Raw genomic sequence first — 9,501 nt, forward strand, 5'->3', positions numbered from 1 at the left:
ATTCCTGCACTGTCCCATATCCCTTAATGCTCTTAATATCCCCTAATCTTTCGATCGCTGTCATTTATATACTCAAATACGGAGCCTCCACAGTCCTCTGTGGTATATAATTCAAACGGTTCACCACCCTCTGATTGCAAACGTTTCTCCTGATTTCAGTCCTAAAGAGCAGATCTTTTATTCTGAGACAGTGCCCCCTAGTTCTAGACTCTCATGATAGAGCAAACGTCCTCTCTGCATTTGTGCTGTCATGTACTATAAGAATGTCGTATATTTCAATGAGTTCACCTCACATTATTCTAAACTCGAGCGAATATTTTCCTCGTCTACTCAATTTCTTCTCATCGAACAATCGCAACATCCCAGGAATCAGTCTGGTGACCCTTCCTACCTCCCTCTCTATCCTTGGATAGGTTAGGTGAGTAGGCAAATGCATGGCAGATGAAGTATAATGTGGATAAATGTGAGGTTATCCACTTTGGTGATAAAAACAGAGAGACAGACTATTATCTGAATGGTGACAGATTAGGAAAAGGGGAGGTGCAAAGAGACCTGGGTGTCATGGTACATCAGTCATTGAAGGTTGGCATTCAGGTGCAGCAGGCGGTTAAGAAAGCAAATGGCATGTTGGCCTTCATAGCAAGGGGATTTGAGTACAGGGGCAGGGAGGTGTTGCTGCAGTTGTACAGGGCATTGGTGAGGCCACACCTGGAGAATTGTGTACAGTTTTGGTCTCCTAACCTGAGGAAGGACATTCTTGCTATTGAGGGAGTGCAGCGGAGGTTCAACAGACAGATTCCCGGGATAGCGGGACCGACCTATCAAGAAAGACTGGATCAACTGGGCTTGTATTCACTGGAGTTCAGAAGAATGAGAGCGGACCTCATAGAAACATTTAAAATTCTGACGGGGTTAGACAGGTTAGATGCAGGAAGAATGTTCCCAATGTTGGGGAAGTCCAGAACCAGAGGTCACAGTCTAAGGATAAGGGATAAGCCATTTAGGACCGAGATGCGGAGAAACTTCTTCACCCAGATTGTGGTGAACCTGTGGAATTCTCTACCACAGAAAGTAGTTGAGGCCAAGTCACTAAATATATTCAAAAAGGAGTTAGATGAGGTCCTTACTACTAGGGGGATCAAGATGTATGGCGAGAAATCAGGAATGGGGTACTGAAGTTAAATGTTCAGATATGAACTCATTGAATGGCGGTGCAGGCTAGAAGGGCCGAATGGCCGACTCCTGCACCTATTTTCTATGTTTCTATGTTTCTATGTTTCCTGAGGGTATGAGACCCCAACTGTACACATTCCTTGCACTGCAAACAAATCAACGGCTGTGGAACATTCACTGATTGAGAAACGAGAATTCCAAAGTTAATCTCCATTCCAAGCACTTCCTCCTCGACAGCTTTTCTGCTGCCGTCATGGAGTTTCTTTGCTTCTTGAATTCCTTCCAAATCCTCCTCAATCCCATAACTTAAATCACAGTCCATTAAACTAAATCGCTGATTGCATGCAACCAAATCCTTCATCGTGGCTGCCAAACTTTTACCTCTGAGTTATGGAGTATCCCTCGTGCGTAACATCAGCCGTCTCAACCCTTGCCTTAGCGCATCTGCTGCTGAAATCCTTATCCATACATTTGTTGCCTCTGGACTGGACTATTCCAATGCACTCCTGGGTGGCCACCCACGTTGTACACTATGAAAACTTGTGCTCATCCAGAAAATAGACTGCCTGTGTACTAACTGGCACCAAGCCCGTTCACCCATCGCCCCTGTTCTCACAGACCTACATTCACTCCCAATTAAACAACTCATCGATTATAACATCTCATCCTTGCTTTCAAACCGCTCCATTTCCTCGCCCCTCCCTATCTCTGTCTGCTCCTCCAGCTCCATAAATCCCTGACAAATCTTCACTCCTCTAATCCTGTCTCGTTGAGCACCGCTGATTAATCACTCAACCATTCGTGGACGTATCTTCAGCTGCCTGGGCTGTTAGCTCTGGAATTCCCTGACGAAATCTCTGAACCTTTCTAACACTTTCTCCTGATAGAATAATAAAAATAATACAGCACTGAGGGAAGCCATTTGTCTCATTGTGTCTCTGCCCGCCGAGAAATAGCTCACCAGCCTCACCCGACACCCAACATGAGGACCGTAGGCCTGTAGGATACGGTTCTTTAAGTGCACTTCCAAGTACATTATAAATAATGGTGATGTTTTCTGCGTCTACCATCCTTTTAGCTAATGAGGACCAGACACCCATCATCATCTGGATAAGTTTATTCCCCTTATCTCCGCTCTAATCATAATACCAACTAATTGCATTGATGCGCCTGCTTTTTGACCACTCACCTAAGGCAAATATTCTTTCTAATGTTATTGCTATCCATTCTATCTCAGGCCCTCATTTTTCATGCAGTTCAATTCAATCTTTCATCAGCCTCCTCAATTCCAATCAAAGTAAAACATAGTTCATCCAATCTTTCCTCATAGCTTCAATTTTCCACTCTATGCAACATCCTCGTAATGTCCACTGTACCCTCTCGAGTGCAAGCTAATATTTGCTGTAATGTAGTGAGCAGAACTGCAGCAGTACTCGAGCTGTGCCTTAACTATTGTTTTGCAGTTGTTCCATAACTTCCCTGCTCTTAGATTCTGTCCCTCGGCTAATAAATTAAAGGATTTCATAGGCCTTTTGAGCTACATAATCGACCTGTCCTTTAAATTTAATGATCTGAGGGCATACACTCGAAGGTCCCTTTGTTCTTCCACACCTCTCAGTATCCTGCTATTTTGTGTGTATTCCCTTGCCTTGTTGCACCTCGCAGATTATATTAGCTCACACTTCCCTGGATTGATTGCCATATTTCTCTTTTCTACACAACTGACTGGTCAATCGATATGTTCTTGCAGTCTAAACTTCCTTCCTCACTGTCAAACCCACAGACATTTTTTGTATATTTTGTGAACTTCTTTACCATGCTCCCTGCATTTATATGTAAATCATTAATGTGAACTACAGAATACAAAATACCGAGAACTGAACGCTACGAACCTCACTGGAAATAGCCTTCCATTCGCAAAAACATACGTGAAACATTTCCTTCCTCCCACTGAGCCAATTGTCGATCCGATTTGCCACACTCACTTAAATGCAATGGGCTTTTAATTTTTTGATCAATCTGCCATGTGAGACTTTGTCAAAAGGCTTGTTAAAATCTATGTGGATTACTTCAAATGCACTGCCCGTATCGGACGTCTTTGTTACCTGTTCAAAAAATTCAATGAAATAAGTCAGGCACGACCTTACCTTAACAGTTCGATGCTGACTGTTCTTTTGAATCAATGTCTTTCAAAATGGAGATTTAAACTGTCTCTCAGCGTTGATTGCAATAATTTACCGATCACCAGGATTAAACTAACTGTCTTTAATTATTTGCTGCTTCAATTTCTCCCTTGTTAAATAATGGTAGAACGTTAACAGTTATCCAATGCTTTTTTTTCCTCTCCTGCACTAGGGAGGTTGCTCAAATGATCGTCAGAGCCTCCGCAATTTCGCCACTTGCTTATTGTAATAGCCTAGGATATATTTCACTGCGTCCTGGTGATTTATTTACATTTGTAGATGCCAAACCCCTAAATCGTTGCTCCCTTGCTATGTTTATCCAATCCAATATTACATTCTCTTCTTCCTTACCTTTAAGGCTGGCATCGTCGCCCTCCTTTATTAAACCCTGCAATACATTCATTAAGTACCATTCCCACATACTCCACATCCACACAAAGATTACCATTTTGGTCGCTAAATGCCATATTCTGCCCGTCGTTATCCTCTTTTTATTTATGCAATTGTGAAATATCTCTGCCTTTTCTTTGATTCAACGTGCCAGTATTTTTCATGTTTACTCTTTTCTTTCCAAAACTCATTTTTAATTTCACCTCGAGGCTTTCTGCAGTACTGGGTTCTCGATTGCTGAAAAAACTTCCTCTCTTTGCCTTATCTTTCACTGTATGCACCTTGTTATCCAGGCAGCTGTAGATGTGGCACGGTTGCTGTATTGCTTTCGAGGAACATGTTGACACTGAACTGGTATCTACTTCTTGAATGTCTCCCACTGCTCTGACATTGATTTACCTTCAATGAGCTGTTTCTCGTCCACTTTTTCTATTCATCGAATCATGGAATCACAGAAAATTACAGCACAGAAGGAGGCCATTTCTGCCCGTCGCGTTTGCACCATCCAATAAAGAGTTATCAAGCCTAATTCCACTTTCTACCTCTTGATCCACAGCCCTGTAGTTTACGCACTTCAAATACACGTCCGAATACTTTCGAAATTTGATGACCGTTTTTGCACTTACCACCCTTTCAGGCAGTGCGATCCAGGACAATTCCCCTCTCACGATCCCTTCCCCAATCAGCACCACCATAATCTGAGTGATGAAAGTTTCTCTCACTCCCCACTAAACCACCTACCAATTACTTTACAGCTATGCCTCCTCGTTATTGACCTCCTCTGCTAAGGGAAAAAGATCGTTCCGATCCACTTTATCTAGGCACCTCCGTTTTAAACACCTTAACAACTTCTCCCCTCAGACTCCTATGGTCCAGAGAAAATAAACCCAGCATGTCTAATCATTGTCCATAGCTAAAATTCCCAATTCGAAGCCACGTCCTGGTAAATCTCCTATGTACGCTGTTTCGTGAAATCACGTGTTTCCTGTAATATGGTGACCAGAACTTCACGCAGTACTCCAGCTGTTGCCTAACTGTTTTATACAGTTCACGTATAACCTCCCTGCTCTTATATTCTATGCCTCGGCAATTAAGGAATGTATTCCGGATGCCTTCTTCACGCCCTTTTCCGCCTGTGCTGCAACATTCATGTGTATGTGGACATACATTAAACATTCCCTTTGTTAGTGCACACTTCTCATTGGACTACCATTTAATGTGTATTCCTTGCAGTGTCAGCCATCCCCAAATATATTACCAATACTTCCCCGGATTGAATTCCATTCACCACGATTCTGCCCACGTGACCACTTCATTGATAACTAGCTGCATTCAAGAACGATCTTCTTCATTATAATCCACACAGCCAATGGTTGTGTCATTAGAATACGTTTTAATCATAGCCTCTTTATTCACATCTAAATCATTGATGTATACATCAAAAAGCAAGGAGCCACGAGGAGCCCCACTCGAACAGCCTTCCAGTTGCGAAAACACCTATTACCCTTTGCTTGCTGCCCCAGGATCATTTTGGATACAACTTGCCAATTCGCATTGGATTTCATGGGATTTTACTTTCCTGAGCAGTCTGCCATATGAAACCTTGTCGAAAGCATTGCTAAGATCCATATACACTACCTCAAAAGCGCTACGCATATGCCTGGAAATGTAATCAATTTAGTCATGCAGGACCTTCCATGAAAACATCTATGCTGACTTTCCTTGACCAAACCGAGACTTTCTGAAAGAATATTTATCCTTTTCCTCAGAATTTTTTCCAATAAACTTTTCATAACCGAGGTGAGGCTGATTGGTCTGTAATCGATCATCGATCCATTTCTCCCTTTTTGAACAAAGATACGACAATAGCAGTCCTCCAGTCCTCTGGCACCACACCTGCAGCCAGAGAGTATTATTATGGTCAGACCCTCTCTATTTCCTATTTTCCTTCTCTTAACAGCCTGGGTACATTCCACGTGGCCCTGTGGATTTTTCCACTTTCAAAGCTGTTAAAGCGCAGAAGACATCCACTCTTATTATGTTTATTTCATTTAATATTTTACGTTCCTCCCCCCCTCCTCCCGATTGAAACATCTGCATCGCCGCTCTATTTTATGAAATCAAATGCAAAGTATTCATTCAGAATCATAAACAAATATTCCACCTCCGCACATAGATTACTTTACGGTCTCTAATGAGCTCTACCCATTCTTTAGATATCATCTTGCTCTTAATATATTTATAAAAATTTGGGTTTTCGTTGATTTTACTTGCCAAAATATTTTCATGCACTCACTTTGCTTTCCGAATTTCCTTTTTAATTTCACGTTTGAAATTCCTATAATCTTCTCGTCTTTCTGACGCATTGATGCATCGCTATGTCATGAGCCCCCATATTTTCCTTTATTCTACCCTGTATTCCCCTTGGTTGCAAGGCTGCTCTGGATTTGCTAGTCCAACCCTCTTTCTTTGAGGGAAGGTACTTGCTCGGAAACATTAGGAACTGCTCCTTGACTGCTTCCAATACTCTGGCACCGTTTTGGCTTCAAATATCTGTTTCCAGTCAACGTTGGCTGAATCCTATCTCTGCTTAACAGAATTGTCTTTTCCCCAATTGAGATTATTTATTCCTTGTGAAAACTTGTATTTTTCCATAACTACACTAAATCTAACTGAATTATGAACTTATGATCACTAGTACCAAAATGCTCTCCGACTTGATACCCCTTCCACCCGTTCAGCTTCATTAACTAAAACTAAGTCAGAATCGCCCCTCCTTTCTTTGGCTTGCAACAAAATGGCAAATAAAGATCTGCTGAATGCATTTTAGGAATTCTGCCCCTATATGTAATTCGTACTAATTCTATCCCAGTTAAGATTAGTGTAATTGAAATCGACTTCTATTCCTCCACTATAATTTTGCCAACAATGTTGCTCTTCTCTCTCATTCTGACTGGTAGCGGTCGAAATACCCTCCCAGTAGTGTGATCGCCGCGGTTATGTTGTGGAATTGATCCCATCTGTCTAGAATTGATGATCTATCAAGCATATTATCTCTCCTCAGCTGCAATTGTTTATTTAATCAACAATTGGAAGCATCCCCTCCCCTAGTTTTTGTCCCACTCTCTCTCCCGCCTAAAAATCATATCAGCAGAAATGTTGACCTACCTACCTGCCCTTATTTCAGCCATATCTCTGTAATAGGTATAAAATCATACTCACCACTGGCACGTGGCGTTCGGAGTAATCCGGAAATTACTACATTTGGTGTCCTGCTCTCTCCTTGCTCTCTACAATCTACCTGCAGTGCCTGATACATCTTTCTCCCGATATCATTGGTACAATATGGACCACAGCCTTTGATTGGTCACTCACTCCCCCGAGTATCCCCTGCAGCCGCTCAGTTAAAATCTTGACTCTGCACCATGCAGGCAACATACCATACTGGAATGACGTCTGTGGCCTGTCTGTTCCACTGACAATCGAATCTTTTACTATTACTGCGCTTGCACTCTTCTCCCTAAAACACCGCCCCCCTGTGCAGTGGTACTGTGGAATTAGCTATCACTGCATTCTCATGAACCATCGCCCCACCAGTACTGAGAACAGAATGGTGCTAGGGGAGCGAGATACACTCGGGGGACTTCTATAATACCTGGCTGCTCCTCACCTTCTGCCTGATGACCACACATCCATTTCCTGCCTGCACTCTCTTAAGCTGTCTGGTGATCATCTCATGAAACGTGCTATCCAAGAAGGTCTCGGTCTTGCGGAGTCACTGCAGTGATTCTTCCATTGATACCCCTTTCACCTGCATAGGTTCGTTGCCTAAAATGAAGTAAAGAATCGCCCTCTTCCTTGTTGGGCTTGCTACATACAGGCTAAAAAATGTTCTCCTGAATGCAACTTAGGAATTCTATGCTGTCTATACCTTTTACACTGAATGTATCCCAGTTAATATTACAATAAATGAAATCATCCAATATTACTGCAATATGCATCTGTCAGATATTTGCCAACACATTGCTTTATCTATCACCCTCGGATTTTTGGGGGGTCTACTGTACACGCCCAGCAATGTAGTTGTTCCGATTCTTCATAAAGCATCATTTGAAAATAATTCTAACATATCACCCCTTCTCATAGCTGCAATATTTTTAGGAATCAACATTGCCAACGCATCCTTCTTAATACCATCTCTATGTTGTTTGAAATACCAATAACAAGGAATGTTGAGAAGCAAATTCTGCCCCTCTTTATGCCATGTTTCAGTAATTGCGAAGATATCATGCTTCAACATAACAATCTGTGCCGTCAGCTCCGCTGCCGTATTCACCATACTCCTTGCAATTAGGAATATGCCATTGTGCACAGCCAAACTTATGTATTGTCTATTTTCCAACATTGTTTGCTCTGTCTTTCGAACTGCCACACTAATCTTCGACCTTCCAGCTCTAGCTGTGCTTTCCACCTTTCTGATTCTATGCTCATCTTCTAAAGAAGAAGTGACTGGAAGGAAGTTTCCATGGAATTCCGCCGGCCTCAGTAGTAGGTACCTTGCGTTTAGTGCGATATATCAATGCTTTAGACATAAATGTAGGGTTATGATAAAAACGTTTTTAGATTATACTAAAATCGGCTGTGTGGTTGATGATGAAGAGGAAAGCCAGAGATTGTTGGGCAGAACAGTAGAAACATGAATTCAATCATGAGGAGTCTGAAGTAATTTACTTGGGGAGGGCTATCAAGGCAAGGGAATACGCAATCAATGGTAGGGCACTCAGATGTATAAGGGAGCAGGGGGTCCTTGGAGTGAAGTTTCACAGATCCATGAATGTGGAACGACAGTTGTTTAAGAAGGCATACGGAATAATTATTTATTGGGTGAGGCATACTCTATAAGCAGAGAGGTTATGCTTCTACTGGATAAAACAACATTTGGGCCACAGCCAGAGTACTGCTTGCAGTTCTGTTCACCACATTACAGGAAAGATGTGATTGTACGAGAGAGGCAACTTATCAGATTGATGAGTATGCGAGCATCCCACTGCTGAAGCACCAATGTTCGGATTTATACTCAATTTTACTTTCCAAACTCTGCAACTTATATGCAATCATTTTATTTCATATTTGAGCGGGGGACACCTCAGCAACATAAAACGCAATTTGCAGCAGATGCTATATGGAATTGTTCAATAAATAATAGAAACACTCAGCAGGTCAGTGAACATAGTTGGAGAGAGAAACACTGGGTTTACCTCTCAGGCCAATGAGCTCTCGGCAGATCGAAAGTTTTGCGGTATTACTTCAAAGCATTGTGTGAGTTTCCTTTCAAACTATTAAGCAGCTTAAAAACAAGAATAATATACTAGCAACCCCACAAAAAATGTTATCAGCCATATGGGGGTCGAGCCCATGAACAGGGCGTCAGCAACATCACACTGCAGCCAACTGTGGTAAATTTCAGTACTGTGAGCAGCTAAATTCAACACACTTTTGTGCATTCGGCTGAAATTTCAGCGACGATTCAATTCCTTGAACCATCCTTCAAGGACCTGCACGAATCTCTCTGCATACAGCCTGTATTTATCAATCATTCACTCTCCTATCGGCAATTAGGGTGCATATGTTACTGAGTGCCACAAATCGTCACGGCATCAGCGCAGTTCTATGTGCCTGGTCTGCTGTGGATTAAATAGTCATATGCAGACAACGTTCGTGCCTATCTTTAGATGTGGGACGAATCATTGGTGTT

This window comes from Pristiophorus japonicus, unplaced genomic scaffold (genome assembly GCF_044704955.1).
Source record: "Pristiophorus japonicus isolate sPriJap1 unplaced genomic scaffold, sPriJap1.hap1 HAP1_SCAFFOLD_128, whole genome shotgun sequence".
Lineage (NCBI taxonomy): Eukaryota > Metazoa > Chordata > Chondrichthyes > Pristiophoridae > Pristiophorus > Pristiophorus japonicus.